At 37.9% G+C, this 23,262-nt stretch overlaps 1 long non-coding RNA gene across 1 annotated transcript in view; it reads left to right on the forward strand.

The window, feature by feature from the left end:
* Positions 1–23,262, forward strand: part of LOC125960674 (uncharacterized) — a 299,417-nt gene that overhangs the window by 79,565 nt on the left and 196,590 nt on the right. The window contains exon 2 of the long non-coding RNA XR_007470591.1: positions 20,452–20,497. This is a non-coding gene — a long non-coding RNA (uncharacterized LOC125960674). The remainder of the gene's footprint in view (positions 1–20,451; positions 20,498–23,262) is intronic.

The raw sequence follows: 23,262 nt of genomic DNA on the forward strand, positions 1-23,262 counted from the left end.
GCTATTAGATACCCAGCACAGATATGTGGCATGCCTCTGGATGGGTGAGTCTGGGGTGCAAGGGAGACACCATGACTGGAAATATAAATCCTATCTTCTTTTACAGATTTGACCCCAAATCTCAGCCCATTTGTATGAAGATCTTCTGGCCTCCCAGAGACCCTCCTTCCCAGCCTGATTGCCCTAACTCTGTTGCCTCTGGGACCCTGCTTGTGTCCTGTCACACTCTCTATTCACTGTGGACCTAATTCCTAGTTCAAAGTCTTCTGCTCCACCCTGCTGTGATGATTCTTGGCAACCTCAGCATCTAGGGGGATGGTCTACACCACATCCTGGCCTCTCAGTTCCCTGACCTTCTCATCTGCAGTGTTTTTCTTTTTTCTACATCGGTTAGCCACCCACTCCCATGGCCACATCTTAGATTTCTTCACCAAAATAACTTTAAAAATCCCTCAAATATCTGAAATGCGAATGCCCACGCTCCTACCAAAGACTTTTATCCTTTTAGTTAACTGTTTAAGGAATCCCCACTATAATCATTTCTTGGCCTCCTTGTAGTTAATTGAACACCCTAATTTCTCACTGTTCATTAATTCTCTCCCAGCTTCCTTCATTTTTTGTCCAGCTTAGGTTCCTTCTTCGATCGGTATTACTGTCTTGCAGACATCTGCTTCTTTTTGGCTATCCTACTCTCTTTTCAGAACTCATCATCTAAAGCACTCTAACAACACCAGAGAGCCTTCAAAATTATCCATTCCTGAGTCCCACTGCAGGTGAACTGAATCAGTCTCTGGAGGAGGAGCCCAGGAATCAGTATTTTTTTAAAAGCTCCCTGGTTGTTCTAACATTCATTTTGGGCTGAGAACCGCTGCCCCAGTGAACCCAGCTGTGTGCCTTGTTCTGCCCGCGTCTGAGCCGCTGAGCCTCGTTGGAGGAAACCACAACTGAGCAGACTGAGTTCCTCTTAAATTCTTGATCTCAGACCTTGGGAGCGTTTCCAATACTGCCTGGCCATGTGGCGACACGTCTCTGTAAGCTCCCTGCGCCGTTCTGTGAGATGACTGTTTTATACTTTTTCTCTCTTGCTCAAATCTTCTCTCTTTCCTCCTCTCCCCAGTCACACTCAGCTGATGACTTCACCTCATCCTTCATTGGAAAAGTAGAAACCATCAGATGGGGACTCCTCAATCTCCCCGTTTTTCCCCTTCCATGTGCTGGGTGTGGTCACTGTAATTCATACGTATACCTCGTTTGTTTTCTTCTTATTGTCTGTCTCCGGTAAGACTGTGAACTCTGAGGGGTCGTGTTGGTTATTTACCAGTGTAAATGATACCCAGCACAGGGCCCATATCCTATCAAGCAGAGAGAGACACTCCAATATTTGTTGCATGAATACATAAGGCAAATCTTGATCCTATGAGTTAATACAAAGATGTGGATCATACTTGCAGCTGTTTTTGTGGCTAGACAGAGGTTAGACATCATTCCAGTCCAGCAGTCCTGCTTTGCCCAGACGGAAGCAGGTCACATGACTTCCTCTTGACCACGCAGATGGTGGGTTGCAGAGGTGGGCCCAGAACTCTTACCTAGCCCAGCCCATAAGGTCAACTACAATGAGTGTTTGAGCCAAACTCCATTTGCCCATTGATATTTGGCTTTGGGTTGCAGGGTCTTGTTTTTAGGGCAGAAGATGGTGATGTTGGGTTCAGGCCAGTGTCGGAATAGGCTTGTGTTTCCTCAGCATGGACTGATAGAGTTGGCGTTGGCCTTAGGAAGGAGTTACTGTGGAACAAGGCCAGCTTGCAGAGCACAGCACTGAATTGTTCTCACCTATGCACTTGATACTTTCGTTTTTAAAAACCTCTTATTAAAAGCACTTTGCTAAAAATAAAGTTTCTAAGATACTGAGTGACTTTAAGGAAAAAGTACCTATAAGGACTTACATTGTGCTTGTCACTGTATAATCACAGACGTTTTGACAAAGTTACCATTTAAGCAAGAAATAGTGAAAGGGAAACAAAGATATCTTCTTCTTTTACATTAAATTGGTTAAAAAAAAAAAAAACGAATCCCAGATTGACTCATGCAAACATTATTCTGAAAGAGAGTGTTTCTCTTGTGTGATTTGGCCAACTAGTCTGACAGTCCCCAGATTTGGACTTGCTGTGTAGTGATAGCTTTTGTCAGAAGCTTGAAAAACTTAGCTGGAGGAGTGCTCAATCTTTAATAGGTAAAGGGGACCTTCCTGCATGCACTAAACATGGAGAGGACCATTGTGACGTAGCAGGTCTGTTTATTCAGTTCCAAACTGAGTGACTGTCCTCATGGTGGTCGAACTGTGGCCCTTCTAGGGTGACCAACCATCCCAGTTTCCCTGAGATTGATGGGTCTCCCGAGATGCAGGACTTTCAGTGCCAAGTTGGGAGAGTTCTGGGAAAGTTGAAGTGGTTGGTCACCCTCAACACTGGTAAATGTTGGGGGATGACTCTTTTCTCTCCATGATAAGAAAATCCTTTCCTTAGTTCTGTCCATAGAAAAGGGAGCCACGAATCCAGACTCTGCTCTCTAATCTGCCCAGTATTAATTGATCTTCCTTTGGAAACTGAAATCGGTTGCAGATGCTCTGGCTCTGAAACAGCATTTGATATCCTACCACCTGAAAGCCCCAGCTACTCTTTTAGCTCTTATCCTGGATTTTCTATAGACCTGGACCCATGAAAGGCCTTTCCCTAATGTGAAGATTACTGCAATTTTATGTGGTCCAAGTTATTATAAGCCACTCTCCCCATCACTCCCTGCCCGGCTTGGAGTTAGAAGACCAGTAATCCAGGTTAGTTTGCCACTGTCAATGTGATGATGGGGAAGTCACCTAAATGCTCTGGTTCTTCATTTCTACCTCTGTAAATGAAGGTTTGGTATTTCCCACATTTAAAGTGCAGCCTATAATATCTGGGGACTCCAAGATTCTCTGTGAGAATGGATAGTAAATAGGATAAAAAATTCTCAGATAAATATTTCCAAAATCCATATTATAAAATTAGGTTGTCAAGTTCCTGTCTATTCATCTTTTCGTACTTGCTTGCCACATCCTGACATTGGGAATAGTTGCCAAAATAAATCAAAATCTCACTGTTTGAAACATGCATTAGTGATATTAGATGAGAAGAATTTTCCAGACAGTTTTGAACTGTTGCTATGATGTGATTTATGTGAAGTGTTTGGAAAGTTGGCCTGAAGTTTGGCAAATGATCACAAATTGCCTGGAATTATTTAGCTCTGTATGATTGTTTAATTTTTATGAGTGTGTGCCTTCCTTCCTCAATTAAATTGTAAGATTATGGGGGCCAAGAAGCAAGGGTTATGCTTCCAGAAATTCTCCACAGTCCCTAGGACAGGACTCTGCACATATTGAGTAGGAAGGATGTGTATATAGTCATTGAACGAGAGCATTGTATTTCTCCAGGTATTGGCATTTGTGTTGGTTGGTGGATGGCCCATCAGTAGAGTGGCCTTGGAGAGTGAATTATGTGTGGAAATAGCTCTAGGTTATGTGAAGAACATCCATTCATTCATTAGGTTGTAATTAACCCTACAGGTTCCCACTGTGGTGTTAACATTGAATAAAAACAGAGACAAGATAAAAAGCTCTTTCAAGTTGACCGAACTTGAATAGGCCAGCTATTAACCACTGATGTTGAGCTCTATTTTGTCAAGATAATTTCATGCCTCACTTTGAGGTGAATCTAATGTTGGGAATATTTCCTCTAATGCTCAGCTTGCACACCCACCTTGGGGTATTGAGGCACCACTAAGATAAGCTGTGGGAGAAAAATCAGCGTCATCATTTTTCTTATTTTTAAATACAAAATGAAACAGATCTTGTGCCAGTTAGTTCTGGTAAAAACTTCTAACCTTTGTTGTCTTATATTTCTCATTTTTTTAAATGGAAAGAATTCTAATTATGGCTATGGAGACCTGAGGTATTTGTGTATATTATGTCATAGAAGTACACAGTGTAATTATTATTATTACCAATAAATCTTCTTATCAGTGAATCTTAAAACAGTGGAATCATTGCATTCCTTTTTAGCAGGGAAATTGTACATTATATACTAATGGCTACTACCATGAATCATTTTGACCTACTGTGTCAGGGATGGAAATAGGCTTTTTCTTGACTGTCAGCTCTGATCTACTGGCAGTAATTGACAAGAGCACTGAGGTAAGGATTATGAAGCTACCTCTAGACCAGGAGTCAGCAAACATTTTTTTGTAAATGACCATAGTAAATATTTCAGGCTTTTTGGACCATATGGTTCCTGTTGCAACTATTCAACTTTTCCGTTGTAGCATAACGATAATAAGTAAACCCAAGGGCATGGCTATGTTCCAATAAAACTTTATTTACAAAAATGGGTGGCAGTAAGATTTGGCCCATGGGCCATGGTTTGCTATATCCTGCTCCAGACTCAGAAAAGGTAATGGCCGATTAGTTTTGTCTGCTATGGGCATGAAAGCAAGAAGTAGTGCCACGGATACCCTTCCTTTCTTTTCTGTGAGTGCCCACAGCATTCAGTGAAAAAGAGTTCCGATCATAACTCTGGCTATTGGTCAACATGCATGACCTAGATAGATCAATGGAGGTTTTAGACGAGAATCAGCCAGTTGCTCTCTCCATAAATTAATACAGTCTGTAATCATTTATCCACAATTCTAAAATTCCAAAAGCTCTGGAAATCCAAAGCTTTTTTGTTTCAAGTGGCAACATCTGAGCTGTCTCATTTGGCAGTAAAACCTAGCCGGAGCGGACATAAGGCTCTTTGTAATCTGTATTTATCCTGCTTAATGTGACAATTGATATGTCTTGCTGTTTGATTACAGGATGCCTTCCTAGACTCTGCTGGGAGGGTTACATACTGAAAAGGATATGTACCAAATTACCTTTCTGAAATCCAGAAATTTCTGAGTCCTAAAACCATTTGACACAGAATTTCTGATGAGGAACTGTGGACTTATAAACACAAACTCTCCTTTTTCTTTTATGGAAGGAAGAACATCTTCAAGAAATGCATGTCTGAATAACGACAATAAATTAGTCTAATCAAGCCATCTGACCAATTGCTAGTTATAATTGTGTAATCAGCTTAATCACCTGTGTTAATGAACAGTTAAGTTTCTGATTTTCAACCCAAGTAAATCCAGGAAAATCAACATTAATCTTTCCCATAATGACCTTTTCTCTACTCCTTTTATATAAATGCATTTTGACAGCACTGTTTGGCACATCTATCCATACAAACTGTGCAGATCTTTGTGGTCAATAATTGGCTTCTACAATCTTGGGTTATCTCTGCAGGTGAAACCAAGTGTGGTATATTGCAGTGAAGGTCAAGGGGATGTATGAGCATTGAGTTGGATCAGATCTCAGGACTCATTAGAGCCAGAAGTTAGAAGGACTAGACCTCAATCTTGCCCTTCCACTAGCTGTGTCATGTTTCTAGCTCATCCATAAAATGGGGCTATTGACACTAGGGTGGAATAGCACATCTCTCATTGTCTTTATATATCAATACCTGCCATCTTTTGTCTACCTTTATTCCAGGATTTACTATTTCCCGCTTTCCATTGGACCACAGTTTCCTTGAGAGTAAGAAAACATCTTTTATCCCTTTGTATCTTCAGTCTTTAGCACAGAAGTCAGTTATGTTTGTTGGCCAACTGAATGCTCACAGATTCAAGGACTTAAAACTAAAGGGAATCTCAGATACCATCTTCTCAAAACTTTCTATTTTATAGATGAGGAAACTGCTATCTAGAGGTTTATTAGACAGTCCCACGTGCTGGATACTATTACCAAGCACTGTACTGACACTATTTTGTTAATTCTACAATAGCTCTGGGAATTAGGTGCATCATCCAGTTTCACAATGAGGCAGTTGATTCTCAGAAGGTTAAGTAACTTGATGAGAAGCAGTACAGATTACTCCAGGTTGAACCCAGGGTCTGTCTTACTTCAGTGTGTATTTTTTTCCATCATATTGTAGCATCATGCCTGTCCCTAATGACTGATAGTTGCCCCTAGATCCTCCTAGAGTATTCTGTTCATTTTGATTCATATCCACTGGAGAATATTAAGTAAATATAATCCTTGCCCTGACACAGTTTACAGTCTGGAGGAGAAGCAGATGTTTGTAACCTGGATTACTGCTATAGCTTCTCCCTGCCTCCCACCTGGGCTTATTAGTTTACAATTAACAAATAAAATTGTAATATATTTAAAGTGTATAATGTGTTAATTTGAGATACATAGTGAAATAACTACCACAATTAAGTTAATTAACATATCTGTCACCTCACATACTTACCCTTTTTTTTAGTGAAATCCCGTAGCAACTTTCAAATGTACAATACAGGATTATTAAGTATAGTCACCATGCTGTATATTAGATCCTCAGAACTTATTCTTCTTATAACTGAAGGTTTGTACCCTTTGACCAGCATCTTGCCATTTCCCCCACCTCCAGCTCCTGGCAACCACAATTCTTCTGTTTCTGTGAGTTCAACTTTTTTTTTTTTTTACATTCCACATACAAGTGATATCATACAGTATTTGTCTTTGTCTGGCTTATTTCACTTACCATAATGCCCTCCAGCGTCATCCATGGCAGAATTTTCTTCTTTTTATGGCTGAATAATATTTCATTATATATATGTATATATACACTATTTGTTATACTCTCTCTCTCTCTCTCTCTCTCTCTATATATGACATTTCTTTATCCAATCATTGTGATGAATGGTTAGGTTGTTTCTGTATCTTGGCTATTGTGAAAAATGCTGCAATGTACATGGGGGTGCAGATATCTCTTTGAGACAATTATTTCATTTCCTTTGGATATACATCCAGAAGTAGGATTGTTCTATTTTTAATTTTTTGAGGAACTTGCATACTGTTTTCCACAATGGCTGTACCAATTTACATTCCCACTAGCAGTGTGCAAGTGTTCCCTTTTCTCCACAACCTCGCCAACATTTGTATCTCTTATCTTTTTGATAATAGTCATTCTAACAGGTGTTAGGTTATACGTCATTGTGGTTTTGATTTGCATTTCCCTGATGATTAGTGATGTTGAGCATCTTTTCATGTACCTGTTGGCCATTTGTATATCTTCTTTGGGAAAATGTCTGTTCAGTTCCCTTGTCCATTTTTAAATTGGGTTTTTTTTTGTATTGAATTGTAAGAGTTTCTTATATATTTTGGATATTAACCCCTTATCAGATATGGTTTGCACATATTTTCTCCCATTCTGCAGGTTGCCTCTTCACTTTGTTGATTATTTCCTTTGCGCTGCAGAAATTTTTTTAAGTTATAGTCCCACCCACTTGTTTATTTTTGCTTTTGTTGCCTGTGCTTCTGTTGTCAGATCCAAAAATGATTGCCAGGACTGGTGTCAAGTAGCTTTTCTCCTATGTTTTCTTCTAGGAGTTTTACGATTTCAGGTCTTACATTTAAGCCTTTAATCCATTTTGAGTTTATTTTTGTGTATGGTGTAAGATAAGGTCCAATTTCATTATTTTGCCTGTGGATATCCAGTTTTCTCAATACCATTTAATGGAGAGATTATCCTTTCCCCATTGCATATTCTTGGTGCCTTTGCTGAAAATTCGTTGACCATACATATGTGGGTTTATTTATAGGCTGTCTATTATGTTCCATTGATCTAGGTGTCTGGCTCTACATTAATACCATACTGTTTTGGTTACTATAGCTTTGTAATATAGTTTGAAATCAGAATGTGTGATGTCTCCAGTTTTGCTCTTCTGCTCAAGATTGCTTTAACTATTCTGGGTCTTTTGTGGTTCCATATGAATTTTAGGATTATTTTTCTATTTCTGTGAAAAGTGCTATTAAAAGTTTGATAGGGATAGCAATGAATCTGTGCATCACTTTGGTTTGCCATAACTTCTTAACTAGTATATTTGCTTTTCCCCTCATCCCCTTATAGCCTTTACTCTGTATAGCACCAGAGTAATTCTGTTGGTTTATAAGAAGATCAAGTCCCTTCTCTGCTCTAAGCCCTCTGATGATTTCTGACTGAACTTAGTATAAAAGCCAGAGTCCTTTCAGTGGCCAATAAAGCCCTTTGCAGGCTGGCTGCCATTATTTCTCTGACATAATCTCTTGCCTCTCTCCCTTTTCCCATTCCATTCCAACCATATTGGTCTTCCTGCTCTACCTTGAACATGTCAGGCACACTCCTACCTCAGGACCTTTGCATTTGCTATTCTTCAGGCTTGGAAGACTCTTTCTCAGATATCCTTGCATGGTTTTCTCTTTTATCTTCTTTAGTGAGATTTTTCACTGTTCAACCTATTAAAAATTGCAATCCCTCCTACTCTTCATTTGCCTGGTACATAATAGGCACTCATATTTTAAAAATATTGAATAAAATATATTATTTGGTGGAATGTAACTGGTACTTTAAAGATGTCTAACTGAAGTGTCATAGGAACCCAGGAATCCTTTCTCCTTAACCACATGGGATTTGTAATTCCTCTGTTTGGTGAGGATCACATTTCTCATCAATCATGAAAAGGTTGGACTCAGCCACACAAAGATACAAAGACATTATGCTGGAATTAATTGAAAAATCTATTCTTTAAAATAATTATAGGATTGGATGCATTCCAGTTTTCCAAATACAAGGAACTGGTAAAATTATGGGATATCTGGTGAATGGAAAATGATACAATTAAATAAAATTAATTGTCTTGTAAAAGACTAATGACATGGACTTATTAAGAAAAATAAAAAATCAAGTTATAAAATAGTATAAAATGATTCCATTTTTGTATGTGTATTTCATGTAGAGTTTAAAACTATTTTCATGAGTTTTTTTTTAATTTCCATGAGTTCTTAACCTATTTTATTCCATGAAGTCTCATGAAGTCTATGAATTCCTTCTAAAATTAATGTTTTTAAATGCATAAAAATAGGATAACAAAAGAAACTAATTATATTTAAATGTACTTATTAAGATTTTAAAAGACAAAAATTTTTTTTAACATCTTTATTGGAGTATAATTGCTTTACAATGGTGTGTTAGTTTCTGCTTTATAACAAAGTGAATCAGCCGTATATATACATATATCCCCATATCTCCTCCCTCTTGCATCTCCCTCCCACCCTCCCTATCCCACCCCTCTAAGTGGTCACAAAGCACTGAGCTGCTCCCTGTGCTATGCGACTGTTCCCACTAGCTATCTATTTTATGTTTGGTAGTGTATATATGTCCACGTCACTCTCTCACTTTGTCCCAGCTTACCCTTCCCCCTCCCCATGTCCTCAAGTCCATTCTCTACATCTGCGTCTTTATTCCTGTCTTGCCCCTAGGTTCTTCAGGACCATTTTTTTTTTTTTTTTAGATTCCATATATATGTGTTAGCATACAGTATTTATTTTTCTCTGACTTACTTCACTCTGTATCGCAGTCTCTAGGTCCATCCACCTCACTACAAATAACTCAATTTCATTTCTTTTTATGGCTGAGTAATATTCCATTGTATATATGTGCCACATCTTCTTTATCCATTCATCTGTTGATGGACACTTAGGTTGCTTCCATGTCCTGGCTATTGTAAACAGAGCTGCAGTGAACATTGTGGTACATGACTCTTTTTGAATTATGGTTTTCTCAGGGTATATGCCTAGTAGTGGGATTGCTATGTCATATGGTAGTTCTATTTTTAGTTTTTTAAGGAACCTCCATAATGTTCTCCACAGTGGCTGTATCAATTTATATTCCCACCAACAGTGCGAGAGGGTTCCCTTTTCTCCACAACCTCTCCAGCATTTCTTGTTTGTAGATTTTTTGATGATGGCCATTCTGACCAGTGTGAGGTGATACCTCATTGTAGTTTTGATTTGCATTTCTCTAATGATTAGTGATGTTGAGCATCCTTTCATGTGTTTGTTGGCAATCTGCATATCTTCTTTGGAGAAATGTCTATTCAGGTCTTCTGCGCATTTTTGGATTGGGTTGTTTTTTTTTTTATATTGAGCTGCTTGTAAATTTTGGAGGTTAATCCTTTGTCAGTTGCTTCATTTGCAAATAATTTCTCCCATTCTGAGGGTTGTCTTTTCATCTTGTTATGGTTTCCTTAGCTGTGCAAAAGCTTTTCAGTTTCATTAGGTCCCATGTGTTTATTTTTGTTTTTATTTCCATTACTCTAGGAGGTGGGTCAAAAAGGATCTTGCTGTGATTTATGTCATAGAGTGTTCTGCCTATGTTTTCCTCTAAGTGTTTTATAGTGTCTGGCCTTACATTTAGGTCTTTAATCCATTTTGAGTTTATTTTTGTGTATGGTGTTAGGGAGTGTTCTAACTTCATTCTTTTACATGTAGCTGTCCAGTTTTCCCAGCACCACTTATTGAAGAGGCAAGACAAAATTTTGATGTAACTATATATGTACTTTTTAATTATCACACTGAATAATAAGACCCTTAAATATAGCCATACTAAAGTTAAATTTTACCTTTTAGTGACAAATCAGTGTGAAAGCTGTGGTAGCTTAGCTTGAATAAGAACGTTAAATTGTGAGATGGTCTTTACCAAGGCAACACTCATTCATGTTGAACATCCAATCAATTTTGATTTCTTTGTGATCGTTACAAGTAGTGAAAATCTAAATTTACAAAGATCTACCATTGTTAGTGGAACAGATTGCCTCCATAGCTTTTTTTTACTGGATGACAGTAGGCTCTCTCAAGGAACATAAGAATTCTTCCAACCTTTTTTTTTCTAGATCTTTAATTCTTTAATATGTTATTTAGATTTTTAAACACTGCAGTATAACTTACATACAATGAAAAGCACAGATCTTAAGGTAGAGTCCAATGAGTTTTGACTAATGCATAATCCTATTTCCTCCCCCCTCAAACATTTTCTGATTTCTATCACTATAGCTTACTTTTTGCTCATTTCAAAACTTTATACAAATATAGTCACGTAGTATGTACTTTCTTGTATCTGCCTTTTTTTGCTTATTTTATTGTTTTTGATCAATATCTATTTAATTGTGTATATTAGTTGTTCATTCAGTTTTACTCCCAAGTAGTATTTCATTTTAAACAAATGATTTATCCATTCTCTTTTGATAGAATTTTTGGTTATTTCCAGGTCTTGACTATTATGAATAAAGTTGCTATTATTCTTGTATGTCCTTTTGTGGAAATACATTTTACTTTCACGTGGGTAGATATCTAGGAATGGAATTTCTGGGTCACAGGGTAAATTTATGTTTAACTATATTAGAAACTACCAGTTTGGCAATTTGTGTGTGTGTGTGTTTTTTTTTTTTTCTTGCTCTTGTTTTTGTTGTTCAGTCTTGCTAAGGGTTATTCAACTGTACTAATATTTTTAAGGGAAAAAACTTTTGACTGTGTTATTTTTTTTTATTATTTGTCTGTTTTTCATTTTATTTATTTCTGCCCTGATCTTTAGGATTTTCTCCTTCTACTTCAGGTTTAAATTACTCATTGCTTTCTAGCTTCTTAAGTTGAAAATCTAGATAATTAATTTTAAACTTTTCTTCATTTATCATATAAACATTTAAAGCTATAATTTTTCCTCTAAGCAATGCTTTAGTTACATCTCACCCATTTTGATATATTAGCTATATTTTATTATTCAATTTAAAATATCTTCTAATTTCCCTTGTGATTTTTTCTTCAAGTAATAGGTTGTTTAGAAGTATGATGCACTATTTCCAAATATCTGGAGAATTTCTAGATTTTTAAAATTGATTTCAAATTAACTGTATTATAGTCAGAGAACATACTTTGTATAATTTCAGTCTTTTGAAAGGTATTGATATTTGTTTTTCCCTTTATTCTTTGTTTCTTTTTTGCTGTCTTTCTTGCTTTTTTAAAGTTAATCTAATATTTTTATTGACCATTTTATCTCTTCTATTAGTTTTTTAGCTATATCACTGTAATCAGTTTCCTATTGCATCTATAACAAATTACCATAAACTTAGTAACTTAAAACAATACAAATTTACTATTTTATAGTGCTAGAGGTCAGAAGTCTAAAATGAGTCTCACAGGGCAAAAATCAAGTTTTAAGCAGGATGGCTGCATTTCTTTTTCAGACTTGAGGGGAGAATCCATTTCTTTGCTTTTTCAGCTTTTTGTGGCTGCCCATATTCTTTGGCTCATTGCCTCTTTCCATCTTCAAAACCAGCAATTACACCACTCTGACCTCTGATTCCATGATCACATCTGCTTTTCTGACACTTTTCACTTATTAGGACCTTTGTGATTACATTGGGTTTACCTAGACAAAACATGATAATCTCCCTATCACAAGATCTTTAATTTAATCACATCTGCAGAGTTCCCTTCTCCATGTGACACAACATATTCACAGGTTCTGGGGATTAGGGCCTGGACATCTTTGGTATGTGTGTGTGTGTGTGTGTGGGGTCATTATTTTACCTACCACAATAGGGGAATATTATCTGGGAACTCCTTATTGGCAGGAGTTTTATTAGTAGTAGTATTTATTTATTAGTATTTGTTTTATTTATTAGTATTTGCTGTAGAGATTATAATATGCATCCTTAATTTATCCTGGTTTAACCTGAATTAATATTTAACCACTGTATATGTGATGATATGTTATATAAGAACCTTACAACTATATAGTTCTTTTATATGCTCCCATCCTTTGCGCTATTGTTGTCGTGCATTTTATTTCTATGTATGTTATGAATCCCCAGATGGATTCCTATTAAGTTTTTCTTTAGTCAGTTTTCCATTAAAGGAATTAAGAAATAAGAAGAGTCTTTTATATTTACCCACATATTTACAATTTCTGGCATTGTTCATTCCTTCGGGTAAATCTGAGTTTCTATTTTATACAGTTTTCCTACAGCCTGAAGAAATTCCTTTAATCCTAATGTGAAGGTCTCCTGTTAACCAAATATTTCAGGTTTTATCTGAAAATGTCTTTATTTTACTTTCATTTTAAAACAATATTTATGCTGCATGTAGAATTCTAGTTTAAGGGTTTTTTCTCCTTTGCCACTTTAAAGATATCATTTTATTGTCTTCTGGCTTATGTGTCTGATGAGAACACTACACTCATTCTTTTTGTTGTTCTTTGTATGTAATGTGTCTTTTTTCTTTGTCTGCATTTGGGATTTTCACTTATTTTTGATTTTCAGCAACTTTGGATATGAGGTATGTATGTGTGGATTTTTTGGTGTGTGTATACTTGGGTTTCATTGAATTCTTTGGTTCTGTGCATTTGGAATTTGGAAAAAATTTTTGCCATTATTTCTTAAAATGTTTTGGTCACAATTTTGTCTCTCATCACATTCTTAGATAACAATTACACATATGTTAGACTACTTGATATTTTCTCACAGGTCACTGAGGCTCTGTTCATCTTATTTAGGCTATTTTCAATCTGTGCTTCAGTTTTCTTGGTTTCTATTGATCTGTCTTCAAGTTCATAAATATTTTCCACATTTTCCAATCTGCTTTTAAGTCCATTCAAAGAATATTTTATCACATATTTTATTTTTCAATTCTAGAAATTTCATTTGGTTGTTTCAAATAGATAGCATTTTTCAGTTTAGAGTCCCCATCTGTTCAATTATTTCTTCATATTTTCTTTTAAATCTCTGAACATATTTAGAAAAAACTATTTCAGAATTTTTGTCTGCTAATGCAAATAGCTGTGTCATCTCTGAGACTGCTTATGTTGATTTTTTCACTCTGGATTATGAGTCACATTTTCTTGCTTTTTCATATGTCTAGTATTTTTTGATTGTCTACTGGACATTGTAGATGTAAGCTGTTGGTAGTTTGGATTATGTTCTTTATGTTTAAAGGATATTAATTTTTATTGTGTCAAGTAGTTAATTAAGGGGCTCAGTTTAATCCAGAGTGGAACTACTCTTTTTTTTTTTTTGCAGTACGCGGGCCTCTCACTGCTGTGGCCTCTCCCGTTGCGGAGCACAGGCTCCGGATGCGCAGGCTCAGCGGCCACGGCTCACGGACCCAGCCGTTCCGCGGCATGTGGGATCTTCCCGGACCGGGGCACGAACCCGCGTCCCCTGCATCGGCAGGCGGACTCCCAACCACTGCGCCACCAGGGAAGCCCCAGAGTGGAACTACTCTTAAAGTGTGAATTTTCTTAGGTCTTAAGTGAAAACCCCAGGTATTCATCATGGGATCTCCACTTTGCTTGGTCAGTGCTTCATTTTCTAGCATGATGAAACTTTCAGAATATTAGTCAGACCTCCCAGTGGCTCCTTCATGCTGGGCTTCTTGGCATCTTTCCTTGAACATGCACAGCATAGTTTTTATCCAAAGCCTCATGGGGGCCCCATGCAGATTTCTGGGGATCCTTCACTGGCCAACTTCTCCTGACTTGTAAATTCCAGCTGCCTTGGTAGCCCCAAACAGGGTTATTTGTTTCCTTTTCCCAGTGAAACCACTAATCTCTCTTTTGGCTTCACTTCTGTGTGCTGCACTTTGGAAGGTTCTTGCATGTAGAAAACTGAGGGTGGATATGGAACTTATCTCATGTGTTTCCCTTTTCTCATGGATCACAGCCTTGTGATTTGTGTTGCCAGTGGTTGAAAATAATTGCTTCATACATTTTGTGAAGTTTAGTGTTTACAGTGGTAAATAAGTCTGATACCTATTATTCCATCATGGCCCAAACTGAGAGTCTTTTGTCAAAGCTATTTGAGTGTAATTTCAGTTATGAGAATGTGCTACTTCACTCCTTTGTGGCTAAAGCAGTACCAGGTACAGATGTGACAAATACTAGGCCAGCCGTATTGTATGTCATGTGTCTACACACAGACACTATTATAACATGTCATTTAGTGACAGGTCTAATAATATAATTTCAAAGTATTGATGAGTATAAATGATGTCCTAAGACATCTTCAGTAACTGTAATGTGATCCTTGTTGATGGTAAGGTCACAGGCATTGCTCATAATACTGTGGTTTGTAGTTTCTATTTGACCTGGGTTCAAGTCCACTGATCTTTTCTTCTTCAGTGTTTAATCTGCTGTTAAGGATACTCAGTGAAATTTTCATTTCAGATATTGTATTTTTCAGTTTTAGAAATACAAGTTTTTTTTTTAAGTTTCCCTTTCTATTAAGATAACCTACCTGTTGCTACTACTGTGGTTTATTGTCTACTTTGATAATTAAAGGAAATGCAAAATTTGAGTGAGGATATAAAGATGTATTTTATTCCTATCCAAATTGGGTCACCTGGATCCCAAAATATTACTACTGGTGACCCTTGTGTGACGATTATGGGAGATTCTTGTTTTCTTTGCTCTTTTCTGTTTTTACTAATATTTTTTCAATGAGCATGTATTACTTTGTAATTGTAAAGACTATAGATAGCTTAACTATATTAACATTTAAATTGCATATACATAAAATGTAATATTCTTTTCAATAAGATTATGTAAAGTTTTAAAAAATGTATTGCATAATGTTGAATTGATTATATTCCAGTTAAGGTAAAATGATTAGACATGTTAAAATGATGGTAATTTTTCTTAAGGATGGAAAACAGAAAAAAGCAATATGATTAAGTATCATATCAATATTTATTAAAACTGTTTTCTCAATTTTAACATATTTGATATTCTATAAATAAATCTATTTCATATATAGAAAAACCATTATTTTTTAAAATGATTTATATGAGTAGTGTAGTTGTAAATCCTTTATGATATATTTGTGCCTTATTAGTCTAATACATTTTAGTTTTCAATGTTGGAATTCATTAATTATTATGTCTTGTCATTGAGAGGAGATAGCTTTTTGATTATTCATTACAGTTAACTGCATATATCTAACAAGATTATTTTAAGGTAGTTACTTCATGAAAGTAGGTTAAGACCTTGAAAAGTAAGTGTTTTTTCCTTCAGGATATTTATTAAATCACCATTATGCGAAGTATTAATAAGGTCATAAGCCAGTAATGATTAGCTTCCAAATTTTCATTTTAAGCAGTTGTTATTTAATATAAAATAATCCTGCTTTCTTTTTGCTGTGTTTGTAATTCCCTTCGTCCTGGGCAGTGGTGTAGAGTAGATACTGGAGGATGCAGAGTTTCTAAATAAACAGCAAACTCCATTTAAAAGATGGCCTGTTTAAAAATTAGAAAACCATGAGACAGGTAAGTGTTAAATGAACCATCCAACAGGATTTCAATAAAAGTGCAAAATCCTTTCTTTCAAGTGGAGCCCTATTACAACTTGGGTCCTGGGGCAGCTTGCGGGATGCCAAAGGCCAGTCTGTGTTCTCCAAACATCACCTTACACAGGGGAAAAGGTGGTCATCCTCTGGGTCACACCTCTCCTGTGCGTGGCTGTCCTGTCCTGGGCAGCAGTATTATTTGTTCAGCATACATTGTAAGTGATGCAACCACCACCCAGACCAATCGGTACGTTTCTCTTACAATCTGGCGCACAAATTCATTTCTTGGTGTATGGAAGCATCATTCCCTCTTCAGCCTGGGGCCCCGTGATTTGTAGTACATTCAGTATTGATTGCTCACTATTCTGGGAACGTCACATATCAATTTGACTGTGCCATATAGCGTGATCATTCACTACAAATGTGTTTGAAATATTTCCTTGCAGTGACAACTGCTAAATGAACAGATATTCCTTTCTATCATAGAGTGAATTATATCCTAGACCCTCAGGCTTGAAGGAGGCTGTGTGGAGTCCCCTACATGAATAACAAGGGAAAGAGGGATCTTCATTTATAAGAAGTTCAGGTGTAACATCCAGCAAGTGTCCATGTGAATGTAGGAAACAGATGCTTGGAGTCTTCCAGGATGGAGATGGTCAAGTCCTTCAGAAACACCTTTTGCCACCATTAGCGCACAAGTGTGGTCCGGCAGTGTGCTCTCATCTTGCCTCCCGAGAGGCTCCAGGATAGTGAGGAGAGCTGGGAGATTCCTGGGACTTCAGATCGCAGTCACATCGTAATAAACAGCAAAATGAAACAGCTTCCATCATTTTTTTCCTGCTCCGCTGCACTCCAGTTTGCAACAACTTTCTAGAACTTCTGTCAGTGCACACATCCTCAGAATCACTTTTGGGGCCTCTTCTCTGCTGGCCTGTAAACCTAGGGCCCTCCTCATTCTAGGTCCTGCATAAAAGGACACACTGTCTCCTACTCTTAATTATTCAGACTCCCCCGTGTGGGGTATGTAAAAGTTGTTTTGCTCGTAACTACATGGAGAGAGGTAGGTATACAAAATGATAAACAGGAAACTCATAAGAAATCTAAAAAAGGTAGAGTTATGGTCACCCTTGTCCCCTCATCTGCACAGAAATGAAAAGAGAGTGAGGCAGGATATTTCTTAGCTTTTGTCTGTTTATTTATGATGTATTTCTTCTCGTTCATTTCTGTCCACACCCTTCCCGCTTTCCTTCAGGAGTAGTGAATCCTGAATTTGCCCTATTGCATAAAATAGAGTTTACCACACCACCCAATTATAGGAATCACCTGAAGTTCTTGGTAAAAAAATGGATCAAATGGCCCCATCTATGATGTAAGAAGTAAAAGTCTCCAGAGGAGAGACCCTGACTGTCTATGTTTTAAATCATTGCTCAGGTAATTTATATTATCAGACAAACTTGGGAAACACTGTGCAGACTTATCTATGGTACCAAGTAGAAGTCCATCTTCAATTTTCCATGTACTGCTGGGCTCTTTAGAGAGTGGAATAAAGGTGAGTTTACACAAGAATTCAAACAAGGTTTTTTTCTAGTTCAGAAGAAATGCTAGAGAATAATTTATACTGAAAGTTATAATGATCTAATAGAAATAAAATCATAAACTATAATGTAATAAAAAATTATTATTGCTACTCACATATTTGCTCAGAGTCTGTACTCTGCCTCAAAAGTTCTGGAGGCTATTGGTCAAGAAAAGATCAAGGGAAAGAGTGGGAAAGTGTGTGCAGAAGACTGTGACTGGCATATTCTTCTCCTGTATGTGTGAAAATTCTAGAAAACTCTGTGAGAAACAACCAATGCTTATGAGGGGTGCAGGATGGATTTAGTTTTTCAGTCTATATATTTCAGTCTTGATTGGTTTATATTGATGTTTTGCAAAAAAAAAAAGGTATTATCTTTATTTTTAAAACAAATAAGAATTAAAAAAAAAAAACCCATACATTTGCCTTTCTCAGTATCAGTGGGTTAAACTTTCTCCACCTGAAGAAGCCAGCAGAGCCATTTGTGACTGATAACAGAGAGCAGCTGAGGCCGCCTTTCCATGAATTTGATGGACGTTTTCATTCCTACATCTGGTTCTTTTTGGCCATACAGGCATGATTAGATTTCCTGGGTCTCTTCTCTCCTGTGGCCTTTTCAAGGAGCTTTGCAGAGCCCTTGCTTCTCAGGAGAGCCATTCAGGAAGACTGGACACGGGCTGGAGCAGGGCTGCATGACTGGCCTGCTCCGAGGCTGTCCAGTTTACAATAAAAAACAAAACAAAACAAAAAACCACCAAACAACATGCAAAAACAACCTTCCTGCTATCCAGCAAGTAGCAAAGTGCTCTTTTGATTGTAGCTGTTGCTATAATTTAAACAGAAAGTATCTTACATCCATTTTTCTCAAACTGCTCTAATCACAGTAGTTTTCATTTTACTTTAATGGAGCAAATACATCTGACGACTTAATTTTGCTCCTTTCTATAATGCTATATTGCATTTTACCTTTAAGCATTCCAGGCTGCTCTTGTGTATTTCCAAAGTAGAAATGATGAAAACTTCCTTAGTTATGCTATGACTTTAAAAAATTAAACTGTACTTCCAAATGACTTACTTCATTCAACTCCAAATGAAATAATGGCTTTGGATGTCTCTTGTATTTTAAATTTAGATGGAAATTAAATTCAACACAAACCACGTTGGGCATATAATAGTCAAATATCATTTTAAGAGATTATTATTTGAATGGATCATTTTCTTGGGGGCTACTATTTGTAGCTAAGTGAGTAACAGTGGGTTCTGCCTATCCTTATTAATGCTTTGGAGAGCTTTTCTTGTTTTCAATCCCACAGATAAAAATCTTTTTCCAAAGATGGAAAAAAATTCCCCCTGGGATCTTGTCATTTTTCTCCTGTGGCAGATAAATTTCTCCATACATTTGTCTTGAAATATTGGCTTAGCCATTGTCCATATAGTGGTTCATGACTAAATTATTTTAAGTGTATTTTAAGTGTATCTGTATACTTTTTTTCTGGAAACTTTTGGTTTCAGGTTTATTGGTGTCATTGGTGCATCCTTAAATGATGGCAGACTTTGTCCTCAGTGAGGGGTAGGGAAAATATCCCCTAAGAAATCATATTGGGGAGGAGCCTGAACTTTATATTAACAACCTCTCAAACTTTATGCAGGCCTATTCAAATTGTTCCCTTGTACACCGTTCCTGCAAAGTCCAGACCAAGATATTTAATAAGGTTTGGGGAAAAGCTGTTGAAAAGCAGAGTACTTCCCTTATAAATGCCAGTCAGTCATTTCATTTCGTACCTTTTGTGATAACCTTAAGATGCTTAACGTATAATAGTTTAATAGTCTGTTGTCACTGTTTTCATTTAATTAAAATTTATGAAATGCATAGAGAATATAATTAAGAGAATTTGTTCAATGCAGATGTCAGCCTAATGCCAAAGAAAGGACTTATATAGGAAGGTAGAAGGCCTGGACTTCGGTCATTTTTCTGTGCTCATTGTGAATTTGGGAAGTCACTTAACGTTTTCAGGACTGTGTCATCCTTATTTGAAAAGTGGGGATGATAATACCTGTTATGGACTTCGTTTCTTTACCTGTAAATTGAGCTAGATCAGTTTCCCAACATTTCTCCCCTTCTGTTCTACAATACAGGATTATTTTAAAGATATGAAACAAGTATAAAAGTATCTTTAAAATATCTATAGAATGCAAATATATTTTACATAGATTGTTGCCGTCTTTTTTCCAGGTAGGATTCTGACATGAAGAGTGTAGAAGCACCTATTTTTGGAAGTCCTAAAAATTAAGCCCTATCTTTCCTGAAGAGGGGAAGATAACCTCTTAAAATGTATTAGGACATGGGTATTTTAAAAAAAACCCTCAGTTGGTTCTTTAAATGGGCCTCAGATATCCTAGGGCTGATAGGGAGTTTGTGGCAGAGGTTTCAGTCTGTAGTTTGGCTTAACTTTTTCTGAATTACATAAAAGAAAATTACTAAGCAGGTAACAAATTTCCTTAGCTGTTTGAAAGCAGATTTCGCCTGTATTTAGGGTGTGAGGTGCCTATTTTTAAAAAGCAGGACATAAATAAAAGATATAAATATCATTCCACTAAGGTTTGTTTTTCTTTTTTATCCTCTCTAGCTCTTGCCAAGGGTGTTGAAATCTGCCGAGATTTATTTTGATGAAGGTAAGTTGCTTCTCATTATCAGGCAGTAAAGATGTTCTGTTATTGTTTACTGCCTCAGCAGCTCTGAAAGGTGCTATCTGAACACTTGTGGTTATAATAGGCAGAAATAATGAAAAGCTGGTTTTTGCTAGTGATGTCCAAAGCTTTGATTTACGTCTTCAGAAGGTGAAAGATTATTACTGACACGTAAGGTGGTTTTGAAAGATAACAGGTCACGGAGCCCTAACTGTGAGAGACTTTTGAGGTTTGATCTCGGAGTAGTGGGTTCGTAGGTGGAGAAGGATTTTCAGAAATGTAGATCTTGGCCACAGCTGCTGTGAGGCACCTACAGAGAAGGGAGTCACCAGGTGTGGAGGTCCTGGTCAGTCAGAGGATGTGCAGGTTTAAGTCGTCACCTTGAGTTGCTCTTCTAAAACTGCTGTGTGTTAAACGTGGCACATGCATTGTGGGGGCAGTAATGTGGCCTGATTATGTCCATATATAACAGAGTCCTGGACCAGGAACAAGGGGACCTACCTGAGTCGGATGCTGGCCACACATGTGATCCTGAGAAAGTTGTCTGCACTTTCTGGAACCCAACCAGGGCTGGATCAATGACCATTGAGATTAACTTCCCCAAATGAATTCATTTTTTTAAAGTACGAATTTGTTGAATGTCTGGACAGTAGGCATCTAAATGTGAATAAAGCTCCATTCTTGTGGTGGTGGTGAGCTAGATATGAAAGTGAATATATACAAAGCAGTATAGTAAGACACGTACTGAGGAACGGATATGGCATGACGGACACACAAGTTAGGAAACCATTTCTTTTAAGGGTAGGAGAGCTAATGAGAGAGTTACAGGATATTGCTTTTGAACTTAGTCTTGCATGATGGTTCAGGAAAAAAAGTCCAACAGGGGAACAAGGGTTTTCTACATAAAGGGCCAGATAGTAAATATTTTTGGCTTTGCAGGCCATATGGTTTCCATGGTAACTACTCTGATACTGTAGCGCACAAGCAGCAATAGTAAATGAAGGGGCATGGCTATGTTCCAATAAAACTTTATTTACTAAAACAGGCCAGATTTGGCTTGTAGTCTTTTGTTTGTTGACTCCTGCTATGGAAAGGCCACATGCAAATATGGATGCTTCTTTCCATCTTTGGAATTTTAATAAACATGACTTCACAGATTAATATACATGTGTGTATGTATAAACCAGGCTATGTTCATCAGAAAGCAGCTCATATCCCTACAGCACTTACAATCACCAGGCAAACTGGCCCAGCTTCCAGCTCCCAGCTCCCACACCTACGACCAGTTGTCTGAATATTTTCTCTGGCTGCCAGAGCTGCTAGGCCATGCATGGGGATCAGGGCAGGTATGCTGGGGAATTAATATGACCCTCCCCTCCTCCAAGTCCTCAGTCAACTATTGACTGAAGTTGGTGGATAAGTATCCCAGTCGCTTTCCTCTGGGGAGGGTTCTCAGCATGGGTTCTACGGACTGTCTCTGAGTTGCCCACAGGAATGGGTCCGGTGGCCTGCAGTTTTAACTTGCTTCACAACACACTGTTAGTGGCGTCTTACCTTGCCTGTCTCAGGTACCCCCTTCACCTATAAGTCCATGGTCACCTCTCAAATCACCTACTTGTACTCAAATCTGTGTATTAACATTTGTTTCTGGAAGAAGGCAAACCAAAACAATATTGGGGGCCTGGAGGACATAAATCAAACTCTATATGTGATTACTTGGAAACTCCTGATTAAGAGATGCTGCAGAGAAGCTTTCTCCAAGTAGGGCAGCCCTCCTCTGCAGAACTGATTACAGAAGATCTTCTTTGGGTGCAGAGACCAATAATGGAAAACAATTTTCTTGACTATTGACAGATTTCCCTACTTTTCTTTTTTTGCGGTACGCAGGCCTCTCACTGCTGTGGCCTCTCCCGTTGCGGAGCACAGGCTCTGGACGCGCAGGCTCAGTGGCCATGGCTTACGGGCCCAGCCGCTCCGCGGCACGTGGGATCTTCCCGGACCAGGGCACGAACCCATGTCCCCCTGCATCGGCAGGCGGACTCTCAACCACTGCACCACCAGGGAAGCCCTGATTTGCCTACTTTTTGATCAGGGCCTGTAGCAGATGCCATTGATCCCCCTCCTGACACCCCCTGCAGCTGCTGACAGTGCCCTCCTGCCCCCACCTCAAGCACCTGCGTCCGTCTCTTTTCCTCCCACTTTTGGAGATGCTGATCTGGGCACAGGTACAACCTAGACTTGTTGAGTGATCAAGGCTGGGGGAGGTTTGGAGAGATGGACTCACTGGGATGGGTTTGGAGGAGATAAGTTTGAACGGGCTGGAGAGGAGGATGGGGCCGATCATGATGGGCCCTGAATGACTGGCTGAAGTATTTGAATTTCATTGTGTATCCAGAGTGGAGTCACTGACAATCTTTGAGGAGGGAGTGGCGAGAGTGTTCAGTGACATTCAGTGAGTACTTGTTGATAGCCTACAATATGCCAGGCATTGTGGACAGGTGCAGCCACATGGACAGGGAGGTGCTGAAAAGTCACCACCTTTATGAAACCCTTCCTGACCCCTTAGGTAGACAGTGTCCCTCTGCATGCCACTATTCCTTCTAATAAGGCATCCTCTAGCACTTCGGTGCACTTATTAAGTACTACCTGTTTCCACCCAATACTGCCTGTCTTATTCACCTCTGCATTGAGCTTTGTGCCACAGCTAGCCATAATTAAATGGATTTTCAGGTTTGTTTTTTTTCCTACAA

The sequence above is a fragment of the Orcinus orca genome, chromosome 12, assembly GCF_937001465.1.
Source record: "Orcinus orca chromosome 12, mOrcOrc1.1, whole genome shotgun sequence".
Classification (NCBI taxonomy): Eukaryota; Metazoa; Chordata; class Mammalia; order Artiodactyla; family Delphinidae; genus Orcinus; species Orcinus orca.